This window comes from Rhinolophus sinicus, chromosome 16 (genome assembly GCF_057876585.1).
Source record: "Rhinolophus sinicus isolate RSI-liver-muscle chromosome 16, RSI-T2T, whole genome shotgun sequence".
Taxonomy (NCBI): domain Eukaryota; kingdom Metazoa; phylum Chordata; class Mammalia; order Chiroptera; family Rhinolophidae; genus Rhinolophus; species Rhinolophus sinicus.
Window position 1 is genome coordinate 115,097,100 of NC_142516.1, and position 13,554 is coordinate 115,110,653.

General features: G+C 34.4%; 1 protein-coding gene across 3 annotated transcripts in view; it reads left to right on the top strand.

Annotated features, from left to right (window-relative positions):
- The window catches only part of WWC2 (WW and C2 domain containing 2), a 170,471-nt gene that overhangs the window by 91,602 nt on the left and 65,315 nt on the right, over positions 1–13,554 (top strand). The window lies entirely within an intron of this gene.

The window sequence follows — 13,554 nt, forward strand, 5'->3', positions numbered from 1 at the left end:
ATTGGACAACCCAATATTTAAAGATGCCCACGATTTGCAACATCAAGCCATTCCTTTTCTAGATCAAACTTGACTAACTTCTTACACTTTCTCATGGGTTGTTTCCTGATTTTTGCCCTAAGTTTTTTTTACCAAACTGCTGTTAAGCTTGTTTGTCCTTGATTTTTGGAGTCTTAAATTAAGACTATTCAAGTAAGTAAACTCATGCAACCATTACCTAGGTCATGAAATAGATTATTACCGTGACCCCAGAAGCCCCCTTTGTCTCCCCTCATTGTCATATCCTTCTCTCTAAAGGTAACACTGGTCTCATCAACACTATAGGTTACTCTTTTGCCTGCTTTGAACTTTGTAAAACTGGAATGCTACCACATATATTATTTGATAGCTTCTTTTTCTCAAGAACATTTTGAGATTCATCCACATAAACTTTTATTGCTGTAAAGCGTTCCACTTTGGGTGGGGTACATACCATAAATTCTTTATGTCTTCTACCTACTACGTTTATTCCAATTTCTGATAATTAAAACTTACGCCTTAATGTGTATGTCTATTATACATGTCTTTTGGTGCACATGTGTACACATTTGTATTAGTTAACAATTAAGAGTGAAATTGCTGTATCAAAAAATATTCATAGCTTCAACTTTAGCAAATACTTACAGTTTGAGCCTTTCTTGCTTTCTGTCTTTCTTTATAGCTCTGAATTATTTTCTGCACATGTCCTTTGCCTATATCCCACAGGTTTTGAATTTTGTATTTTTATTATCAATCAGTTCAAAATACTTTCTAACTAAAAAGGAATGAGATTCTGATACATGCTACTGAAGAGTAGCATAACATACTACCCTAAAGTATGCCACCTTAGTATACTGATTACATATTTTGAGCTGTAGGCATTGAAAATCAGCAAATGCAGAAAGAGGCTTTCTCTGAGCCCCTCTTATCTGACTAAGGACAGATTCTCCAAAAGGAACTTCAGTTTTCATAAATCCCCTCAGCAGGAGTTTCATTAGCCAGGGATGATTGGCTTACCACAGGAGAGGAGACTAGATGTGAACACCACGCCCAGACACACTTTGTCACAAACTGTCATATCTTCCATATATTCCCTTATGGGCCCATTCATCTTTCCCCAAAATCACTTACTTTCCTCTAAGAGGCCTACATATCTCATCCCCGTAAGCTACCTCAGAGAATGACACATTTTACCCCCTATTCTCCATGTATACATGAGGTATACATGTTAATAAACTTCTATTTGTTTTTTTCTTGTTAAGAAAACTTTCTAACTTCTTTATGATTTCTCACATGAGTGAGTGTGTTGCTTAATTTTTAAATCGCTGGTCATTATATTATCTTTTATTATTGATTGCAGCTTAATTCCACTGTGTACTGTTCAGTTCTGAAATTTCTATTTGATTGTTTTATATTGTTTTATATTGTTTTTAGTTACTTGTCCAAATTCTGAGCATTGACATAATTTTTAAACAAAATAATCACAGTTACTTTTTAAATTCCATACCTTGATTAACACAATATCTAAATTTTCTATACATTGGATTCTTCAGCATGGTCTGAAGAGTGGTTTTGATTTTTGGTCAATATTTAACTTCTTACAGCTGTTTACTTTTTATTAAGAGCCACATATTATGTATGAAAAAGTATAAAGGTAATTTGAGGTTTTGGATGATCTTGTCATCCTTCAAAGAGAATTTAGTTTTTAACTTCTTGTAGGCAGTTAGGCCGGGTCAGATCATTTTAATTCAATCAAGGTTTGAGCTGTCTGAAATCTGGGCTTCCTTCCTTTTCTGAGAGTGGGTCTATTTCCAGTTCACCCTTTCTCTTAGGGCAAAGCTCTTCAAACTCCCAAATGAACTCCTGGGGTGTTTTATGAGGCCCCTTGATGCTTAATGGAAGCGGAGCTCCAAATCTCTCCACAAGCCTCCCAGCTCACCAGGACTGCCAGTCGTTCTCTGTATCTTGGGGCTGCTCAGCCATTGCATTCTCCCAACTTTGTAGCCTCTATTGCATACGCAAATGTATCAAAAGGAAAAAAAAACGGCCCAGTCTGGATCATGACGGTGGGCTTCCCTTATCTTTTGGGTTTTTAACACAAGTTTTTGCTGCCTTGGTAGTTTGCCAATGTCTTCAAATAGATGTTTTGTTTGTTTTTTTCTTCCTCACGACTTTTCTATTTGTTCTTAGGAAAAGAGTGTGAAAAAAGTTTGCCGATACTTTCTGAAAGCCAAACCTGTCTTCAGTTTGGATTTCTGGGTTAAATTTAGGGAGTCATTGATAGAAGTGTTTTGTGTCTTTCTACTATCAACATCTTCCTGTTTTACTCTGTCAACCCACCCATATTTCTCTGTACCTTTCTCAAGAATATCATGCGATGGTTTGTCAAATGCCTTGCTGCTGTGGCTCTGTTCTATGTCTATACATTTCTGTGATCTACGAGGCTAGATGCCTTGTTTAAAAAAAAGGAAATGAAGGTATTTTGTCAAAACTTATACTCTTAATAAACCTCAGTACTCACTTGAGCTGTGCATTTCTCCAAAAGTTATTACTTATTATCATTGTCCTTTGAAATTTTTACCATCTTTCACACTTCGTATCTTTGTAAGACACATTGTAAACCCCCCTTTAGGAAAGATGCAAACTAAGGAAGGGATTTAAAAACAGAAACATACAGATATCTCACACAAATAAGCATTTAGAAGGAAATGGAGCCCCCTGTCAATCAGGGAGATCCCAGGAGATCCCAAATGGTCACACTCCCCGGACCTGTCTCCTAATGCAGCCGAATCTCTTAGATACAGCTTATTTTATGCCAGGTTTAATGTGTTCTTACTATCAGAAGCCTGTATATTTCATATTACATATTTTTTTAATCACTGTGTGACCACAAGATGAGTTGGACAGGAATGCTCTCCTCAATAAGGCGCTTCCCTCACAAAGAGGACATGAGCCATTCATAAATAACTGTAATAAAAGATCAGAAGTGACACTCCCTTCATCTCGTTCCATTCATGAATAGGTGCTTGTTTAACACTTCCTGTCAGTGTAAATGCCTTCTTTAGCAGTGCTCCCTTAGCAAATCTGCCCTTGTTGCTGTTGTGATGTTTTGAACTGTGTCGTGGTTTGAACACTGTGGAACAGATGGAGCGCTCTCTCTGCTGTTTGTGCACATTTTAGCCAGGTAGCACTTTCAGGATGCCCCAGCCATGCAAAAGTGGCCTTTCCTGGCTTGTCTGCCCTGTAGGAATTGCTGTGTACACTAATAGTCACTTTCACAAATTAATGCCACAGAAATAGTAACTCAGGAATGAACTAATTCGTCATTGTTTGTCGTGGAGTACCTGTCTGTATTTTTAGTCACAATAACAATTTTTTAGACAAAGTCAAACACTAACTTCATACTTCATTATTCTGATGCAACAGTATTAGCAGTTGTGCTGCATTTGTTTTACTGAATTAAAGCTGGTGGGTGAAGTATTTGAGAACCATCTGTCTAAAACATCTGTTTTATTTTATATTATGGTCATAGGTATTAGTGATCACTGGGTTTCAGTTTCCTCCTTCATCAAATGGGATAATAGTAACTTATAGGCATCTTATTTCTAGTTGGGTGAAATGAATAAGTTATTTTACTTTTAATTAATATACTCATAACTTTTAGGGGTAATGTTTAATTACTTGGAAAAATCTTTTTTTTTTTTTTTTTTAGGGAGAGAATGTAAAAATTTTCACTGCGTATTTTATTATTTTATTATATTCATAATAGATACTTAAACCATTGTCTTCTTGGGATATAGGGTATGGAATATCTCATACAAACTAAACCTTAAGTTCAACTGATATTTAAAAATATATATACCCCAAATTACAAATAGGTAAGATTTGGTGAAAATTTGGTGGAGAAAATGTGTGATGAATTTGATTAAATTTTTACTAATGTTTATTAAACTGAAATAAAATGTTAGAAGTGTAAAAGAAAATTTTTAGTAATACAAGTGCATTTGAGAAATGTGTTGAACACCATAGCATATGCTCTGATCCAACTTTTAACTTTCTAAAAAAAAAAAAGAAAACAAAGGCCCCTTTGCTTAAATCATTTGTACTCTGGCTGGTTAGTAGACACTGCTATTAATAATAATGTACTATCTTTTGTTCTCAAATATATTTACTCACACATTGTTAGTATGAATTCTCTTTGAATTGTTTTTAGCTGTGGTGACGGACTTAGAAAAGTCATCCACAGTCTTACATATTTGTAATCTTGGGCACAGATTTAAAACAATGGCAGTTGAATTTAAGGTTTAGTTTGTAACTGAATAGAGTTAACTCATGTGCACATTATATTATGATACTTTAACCACTTATGTAACTAACATACAAAAATCATAGCAGTGCACTTCAGAATAAAAGAAATATGTCTTCTGAGAATGTGAATTGCTACAAATAAGGTTTGTCTCTTGACTAGACATGAGAGATATGCTTTTACTTATACTACATGTAAAGCTTAGCTTATATCCCAGGTTCTTTCAACTGTGACCTTCTTGATTTCAGAGTATTAAAAGAAAAAGAGGGATATTAACGTGCAGCACCAAACCATACATTGGGGATGGTTATTCTTCTTTTAGGATGTATAGAAATGAATTTGTGTTGTAGTTGGTGTTGGGTTAGAAAACAGTACACCAGTCTTAGTGAATTTTGAATGAAATGAGGAATGATATGACTTGATTCACTAAAGAAAAGAGAGCAAGACTAAAAGAGAAAATGAGAGAGAGAGGTACTCTGTTTAATGCAAGAACTGGTGTTATCTCTCTTATGACATGCTAGTAACTTGAAATAATTAAAATTCATAGCACAGTAGTGCTTTTTGCAATAAAAGTATACTCAGACCTTGAGTAAACTATAACACTTAATAACACTTATTGATTTCATAATGTTTTGTTTCTCTCTTTAATGGTTTTAGTCTCCTTTTCTAGCTTTGAAGGGTACCATACTGCAGGCTAAATAATATATACTTCAGAAGAAATCCTTCATTGACCCTGTGTTTTGGGGGAGGAGATGTTTAGTTTCTCCTCATCTAGATAAACTACCATGTCAATCTCTCTGGCCATGGCTTCTAGTCTTCTCCATCTTAATTCATAAACACCCTTATATCCATAATGCTCATGGCATTTTACAAAATTAAATGCTTTTAACTTCTCCTATGATAGAATATAGAGTCTAAGCAGACAAAAATAGGAAAATAATGGTTCATAAATGATCAATTTTAAATGATCCTGTAAAACCTACAAGAGTCATTCTCTCATTTTTCAAAAGGCTATAGGAGTTAGCTTTGTTAGCTTTGTGGAACTGTGTGAGATAAACAGCTATTATAATGAATACATTCAAACCAACACTTCCTAATATTTTAATAGTTTTCCTTGACATATACACAATAAATATATTGACCTAATATGTTCACATTAAATTTTGGGAGACTCACTCTCCTGAGGCCATGACAATGAAGTAGTGAGAGAAAAATACATCTATTTATACTACATACATTCTGCAATCTTCAGCATTTTCATGTACATATTTATTTCTAGAGTTAAGGGTGGTAGACATAGTTCTACAGCTTCTACTTAATCAAAGAACCCGACTCCGAGAGCTCCTTCTATTACAGAGGAATAGAATTTTGTGATGTGAGATTAACCAATTGAATCCCAAAATTAGATCTTGTGCCTATAGAGAGAGAAGGAGAGATTAATGAAATAGGTCCAACAGGGAGCTATTCTGTCTAAAATTCAGGCTGTTGGAATCACATGAATATCTTTTCAAAGATCCAACTGGCTTCTGTTTTTGCCCAGGAAGGACTAACTGCTACAGGAATTGTCCTATAACAACAGACAAAGGACTGGACAAACTCCATAAACCAACTGTTTTCAGACATTGGCTAACAGCCAGTAAAATACTGATCCCCAACGGAAGGGAAACAGGGGAGCCCTGAGATTGCATCATCGGCAGTGCAGCAAGGACTCACACATAATCTAGTCGTGTGCCTGAGTTAACGAGACAGAAGAATAAAGTTCAGTGAAGTGGAAGTGTCTAGGATTTGTGGGAAATACTGGAGAGGAGGGAGCTAGAGAGTGAGAAAGAGAGCAAGAACAAGCTCTGGAGATCTCCTCAAACCTTTGAATACTGATTAAGCCTGGTATAAAATACGACAAGGCCTGGGAAAGAAAGCAGTAGGAAAAACAGTTCTCAGAGCTTACATAGGACTGGGAATAGTTCATGTTTCCATCAGACAGAATTGAGGGACCTCATAAGACATGGGACATCAGGTAGAGACCTCAGTAGTTGGACCAAATTAATCCAAGACTAAAGGTGGCTTTGGACCTATCCTTATAAAAATTAAAGCAAACCTTGAATGGACCAAACTGATTTAAAATATTAACTGTGTGCTACTTGAAAGTCCAGCATTCTTTAAGAGACCACAATAAAATCCAACACCAACAATGTAAAATTCACAATGGCCAACTACTAGTCAAAAATGTCCATGCATGTTGGGGATGAGAGAAGTGGGGAGAGGCAGAAGGAAGGGACTACCAAGGGACATGAGGAAGCTTTTGGGAGAATGATGGATATGTTCGTTACCTTGATTGTGTTGGTGGTTTCATGGGTATATACATATGTCAGCGCTTATTAAAGTATATAGTTTAAGCATTCATTTTATTATATGCCAGTTATACGTTAATAAAGCTGTTAATAAATTATCAGACATTCAAAGAGGAAGAGAGACATATTTAATAACAAAATAGAAATAACAAAAAGAAAACGTGATAGCTATGATTTGATTAGCAGACAAACTTGTGAAAACATTATATATATATATATATATATATATATATATATACATACACACATATATACGTACATATATATATTCAAGAATGTAATTTTAAACATGAAGAGAGAAAATAAAGATATAAAAAAGATCAAAGTGGAACTTTTACAGAGTAGAAATACAATATCAAAAATGAAAAATACACTGGATTGAGAATAACCCAGATGCTGAATAAAAATCAGTGAATTTGAAGACAGGAATAGAAACTATACAAAATGAATTACACAGATGAAAAAAAAAAGCCTGAGAAAAATTTAACAGCACATCAGACTCCTGCGGTACAATATTAAAGGGTCTAATGTATGTGTTAAACTCCCCAAAAAAGAGCAAGGAGAAGGAGATAACAAAAATATATTTGAAGAATTTAAAAACTATAAATCCATTGATAGAGGAAGGTATTCCAAAGCAAGATAAGAACAAACAAGATTACATCAAAGTATATCATTGTTACATTGCTGAAAATCAGTTATAAAGAGAAAATCTTAAAAGCAACCATAGAAATTAGACATATTACATACAGTGGAACAAGGATAATAATTACAACAGACTTCTAATCAGAAACTATGCAAGCTACTGGACAATGGACTGATATCTTCAAAGTACTAAAAGAAAAATGTCAACCTAGATTGCTATAGTTAGTGAAAATATCTCTCAAAATTAAAGGCAAAAACACACAACCCAGTTTCAGAAATAGTAAGGGACTATAATAGATATTTCTCTAAAGAAGATATGCAAATTACCAATAAGCATATGAAAAGATGACAAACATCACTAGTCATTAAGGAAATGCAAATCAAAACCATAAGATACCACCTCACACCCATTAGGGTGGCTATTATATTTAAAAAAATAAAAAACAAACAGAACACAGGTGTGGGTGAGAATGTGGCGCAATTGGAACCCTTGTACATTGCTGGTGGGAATGGAAAATAGTACAACCACTGTGCAAAACAGTATGGCAGTTGCTCCAAAAGTTAAACAGAATTGCCATGTGATTTAGCAATTCTACTTCTCAGTATACCCAAAAGAAGGGACTCAAACAGATTCTTGTACACCAATGTCCATAGTAACTTTATTCACAATAGTCAAAAGGTGGAAGTGACCTTTATTAGCCAGGGTTCTCCAGAGAAACAAAACCAATAAGGTATATGTATGTATATATGTAAAGAAATGTATTACAAAACTTGACTCCCATGATTGTGGAGACTGGCAAATACAAATCTGCAGTGTGTGCTGGCTGATGATGCAGTTTCTGTCCAAAGCTGGCAGGCAGAGACCCAGGAGAGCCAATGGTGCGCATGACGTCTGAAGGCAGTGTCCTAGAGAATCCCCTCTTGTTCGGGGAGGCCTGTCTTCCTGTTCTAATCAGGCCTTCAGCTGACTGGATGAGGCCCACCCACATTACGGAAGTAAAGCTCCATACTCAGAGTTCACCAGTTTAAATGTTAATGTCATCCAAAAACTCCCTCTACGTTGATACACAAAATTAACCATTACACAACCTGTATATCCATCAACGGATGAATAGATAAACAAAATATGGTATATAGGCATGCCTCGGAAATATTGCAGGTTCAGTTCCAGACCATGCAAGAAAGCGAATATTGTAATAAAGCGAGTCACGTGAATTTTTTAGTTTCCCAGTACACATAAAAGTTATGTTTAAAAAAAATGTTAAAAAAAATGTTTACACTATACTGTAGTCTATTAATTGTGCAATAACATTATGTCTAAAAAAACAATGTACATACCTTAGTTAAAAAAATACTTTATTGCTAAAATATACTAACCATCTACTGAACCTTCAGCAAGTTATAATCTTCTTGCTGATGGAGGGTCTTGTCTTGATGTTGATGAAAATGCAGTATCTGTGAAGCACAATAAAGTAAAGCACAACAACCGAGGTATACTTGTATACATACAATTGAATATTATTCAGTCTTAAAAAGGAATGAAATTCTAATAGATACTACAACATGGATTCACTTTGAAAACATTATGCTAAGTGAAATAAGCCAAGCTCAAAAGGATAAATGTTGTATGATTTCCCTCATGTGAGGCACCTAGAATAGACAATATATAGAGACAGGAAGTATAATAGTTGCTTCTGGGGCTGGAGGAAAGGAGAATGGGGAATTACTATTTAATGGTTATAGAGATTCAGTTTGGGATGTTAAAAAAGTTCTGGAGATGACTAGTGATGATAGTTGTACTTAATGCCACTCTATTGTACATTTAAAAATGGTTAAGTGGTAGAATTTATTATGTGTATATTTTATTACAAATTAAAAATTTGTTTTTTATTTTTCAATTACAGCTGACATTCAATATTATATTAGTTTTAGGTATATAGCATAGTGATTAGACATTTATATAACTTACAAAGTGATCCTCCAATAAGTCTAGTATCCACCTATCACTATACATAGTTATTACAATATTATTAGGTATACCCCTATGCTGCACTTCACATCCCTGTGACTATTTTGTAACTGCCAATTACGGCAAAATTTTTTAACTGAAGGTAAAATAAAGATTTATTTTCAGACAAACAAATGCTGTGAGAATTGGTTGCTTGCAGAACTATAATATATTAAATGTTAAAGGGAATTTCTTCAAGCAGAGTGAAAAGGATACCACCTAGAAATTTGGATCTATATAAAATAATGAAAAATGTAGGTGGTAGTAAATAAGTGTGTGAATAGAAGATTTCTTAATAATTTAAAGTCTCTTTAAATATAGTTGCTTATTTACTTAAAAATAAAAAAATATGTCACAGGGTTTGTAAATATTTAGAAGCAAAATATAGGATATCACAAAGAATAGGGAAAACAGAAGGCACTTACACTATACATAAAGGAATATAATATCATTTGCAAGTAGACTGTATATTTTATACATTAGAGCAGGAGTGCCCAAACTTTGTCTATAAAGGGCCAAATGGTAAATAGTTAAGTTTTGTAGATATGGTAAGCAGAATTCTAAGATATCCTCCAAGATTCCCCGCTTCCCCACCTTCCCCAGTATACACACCCTACATAACCTCTAGGCTAAATATGATGGATTTTTACTCCTGTGATTGGGTTATTTTATATGGCACAGCTAACTTAAAGATAGAGAGGTCATTTTAAAACAGTATTTCTCTGGCTGGATGTAGAGGAGGAAGTCAGAGGTTTGAAGCACAGGGGCATTCGTGTACCATTTCTGTAGTAAAGATGAAGAAATCCACATGGAAAGGACCTGAGAGTGACCTCTTCTGTTAGCCAGCAAGGAAATTAAATCTCGTTCCTACCTAGAGCCACAGTAAATGAATTCTACCGGCAGCAAGAATATAGTTGAGAATGGATTTTCCCCTAGAGCCTCCACATGAGAGAGAACTCAGCCTGGCTGACACCTCAATTTCAGTTTTGTAATATCTTGAACAGAGAACCCAGCCAGACGTTGTGAGCTATTAAATGGGTATAAGTTTAAGCTGCTAATTTTGTGATAATTTATTCTTCAGCGACAGAAAACTGAGGCCACATACAGACTCTGTCACAGATTTTTCTTTTTACTTTTTTTGGGGAAAATTATCAAAAACATGAAAACTAGTCCTAACTCATTAGCCATAAAAAATTAGACCACAGGGTAGATTTGACCCACAGCTGCCATTTGCTGATCCCTGCCCTAGAATAACCACTAAGAAAATACAGACGTATTACCAATGGTGGGGATAAAAATGGAATCATAAAAATAATAATAATAATAATAATCTAAAAGGAGGCAGGAATAGAGATAGAAAGGATAAAGGAACATATGTGACGATTAAAAAGCAAATGTATAGTAGATTTAAACCCAACTATATCAATAATTACACTAAGTATAAATGGTCTAAATGCTCCAATTAAAAGGCAGAAATTATCAGAGTGGTGAAAATAAGAACCAACTCTATGATGGCTAAAACAGACCTATTTTAAATATAAAGACCCAGATAGGCTGAAAATTAAAAGGAGTGAAAAATATATACCATGACAATACAAATGCAAAGAAAGTTGTGGTTCCTGTATTAATATCAAAGTAAAGTTTAAAATAAGGATATTATTACCAGGGATTTCCTATTAATAATTAAGTCAGGTAATCATGGGACATAATGATGTGCATACGCAGAATCCTAAAGGTAAGTACACATAATAACAGAGCTTCAAATACCTGAAGTAAAGACCAATAAAACTGAAAGGAGAAATATGAATTCAAAATTGTAGTTGGATATATCAACACTTCTCTCTCAGTAATTGATAGAATATACAGACAAAATCAGCACAGTGTTGAAGTTGTGAACAATAACATCAACTAACCTTATCAAATTAACATTTATAGAACATGCCTTCTAAAAACAGCAAAATACATATTATTTTTGAGTGCACATGGAATATTCACAAAGGAGACCTTACTCTAGGCTATGCCGAGTCCTGTGGCAACTTATTGGTTTATTTTAATTACTTGTGGAGATCTAGCCTTAACTTACCATATTTCTATCTATTAATTGTATCTCAAGGTAGTACATTTCATAAATGTTTCATACAATTTTTCTCAATAGCTTTGTTCTTTTTCCTTTCTATTGTTAAAAGTTTGGGTTTTTAAAACAATGTTGTACTCAGTCATCTTGTTTCTGATGACAGAATTCATTTATTAGTCATCACAAATGGTTCTAAAAGCATCTGGTGGGATTCTATTTTCCTCTATTTTTTAGTAAAGTAAAAAAAAAAAAAAATTATTATTATTAATCCTGTGACTATCTGGAACTGATTTCTCATTTCCTTAAAGGTGAGGCTTTTTAGTGATGTGGAAGCGGTCGTGAAGGGAAGGCTTTCCAGAAGGAGCAGGCTGACAGTTGCCCTTTGTTGGCTTGCTTAAGGAGCTCCCAGCAAGACAATACAGAACATGGTGAAAAGGGAAGGTAGTCATTAGTAAAATGCCATTTTACTCGTTATGGCGTTAATTTTGCCAGGTTCACTTTCAGGGCAGACTTATGAAACCTGCCTGTCTTGTGATCCTTCCAAGGCCCATAGGTTTCGGGAACTTACTTTTCCTTCATTGTCATCTTCTTTCTCTCCTTATTACAATATGATCGTAAGAGAGGTAAGAAGCGCTATGATTTCCAGTCATACTTAACACACTTAATCACAGCACCTTCTTGGTTTTCAGAAATAACTTTAAAATCAATTTAAAATGTCAGTTGCTTTAGTGCAGTCAGTATAGAAAGCAGGAAATGTGCAAAAGTCATGGTTCTCTTGTCTCCAATTTGGTCCTCTGGGCTTTGAGATTTAATTCCAGAGAAATAGGTCTGTACAATTAGATGGTTGGCTATGGCTACAGAAAGTTCAGTGTGTAAGAGAAAACAACACAGGCACTAGGGCTTGTGGGCTGTTCATATCTTCGGTTTGGCTGGGATATTGGAATAATGAAGTTTCGAAGGTAAAATAAGGGCCATAGATTTTATTTAGGTCATTTTACTACAATTCTAGTTTGTCTTTGATCTCACATATATTATCATGCCATTAATAACTAAAACTTTTGTAATTGCAGTTTTTAAAAAATTATCCTGTGTTCTAGACTGCTCTCTGCTGCTTAATAGTAGTGAGACCTTCAGCAGATTACTTACTTATTCTCTTGAGGCCTTAGATTCCTCACTTATAAAGTAAGAAATAAACTGCATCTATCTAAGAAAGGAGTTGTGAGGATTAAAAATAGGTAGATGAGGGTAAAGGGGATCAAATATATGGTGATGGAAGGAGAACTGACTCTGGGTGATGAACGCACAATGTGATTTATAGATGATGTATTACAGAATTGTACACCTGAAACCTATATACCTTTACTAACAATTGTCACCCCAATAAACTTTAATTAAAAGAAATAGGTATTTATATTTAGCGCAATATCTGGAATACATAAAGTACTCCTGAATTTTAGCTCTCATTATTACTTCCTAGCAGAGTCCACATTGTGCTAAATTTGCAAGTCAGCATTGGTTTAATCCTTTAGCTGTGACCCAAGGACATTTGTTTTTATTTTCTGTGTACTATATTTACGAATGGAAGAGTAGAAATAATGATCCTCTAGTAGCTAACGATGTCAAATGGTTTTCCAAGAAGAAAGGTTGTTGAACTAATTAAGACCATAGTCTTAAAACCAAAAACAATTGTAAATAATATCTGGTTGGAAATAATACTTGTTTTCACTTGTCAGTATAATCGAATCAAACTTTTTCATAGTTAGCAAAATAAAATGCAACATTTTATTTTGTTAACTATGAAAAAGAAGACCCTCCAAAATAAAAACAGTAGCTTTCAGCCAACTCTATGTAAAGTAAGTAATGTGTAAGAAAAGAAAGCATAGGTTAGCTTTCTCTATCACTGTCACTCAACATGCAATAAAATGTGACTCACATCACTTAGAGTCTGAATTGTCGAATACTAATTTTAGACTTTAAATGATAATTCTGAAAAAAATTAAATTGGTGTGTCATCACAGTCCAAATGATTTTAAGTAGAATGCTATTTTATGTCAATGAGCTGTACTAATTGTTTTAATTTAGTTGATCTAAGTAGTCTCCCTATCAACTGTGTTTTCAAAGGTAAAGATAAACTTCAGCTGTTCGAGTTACTGTTCAT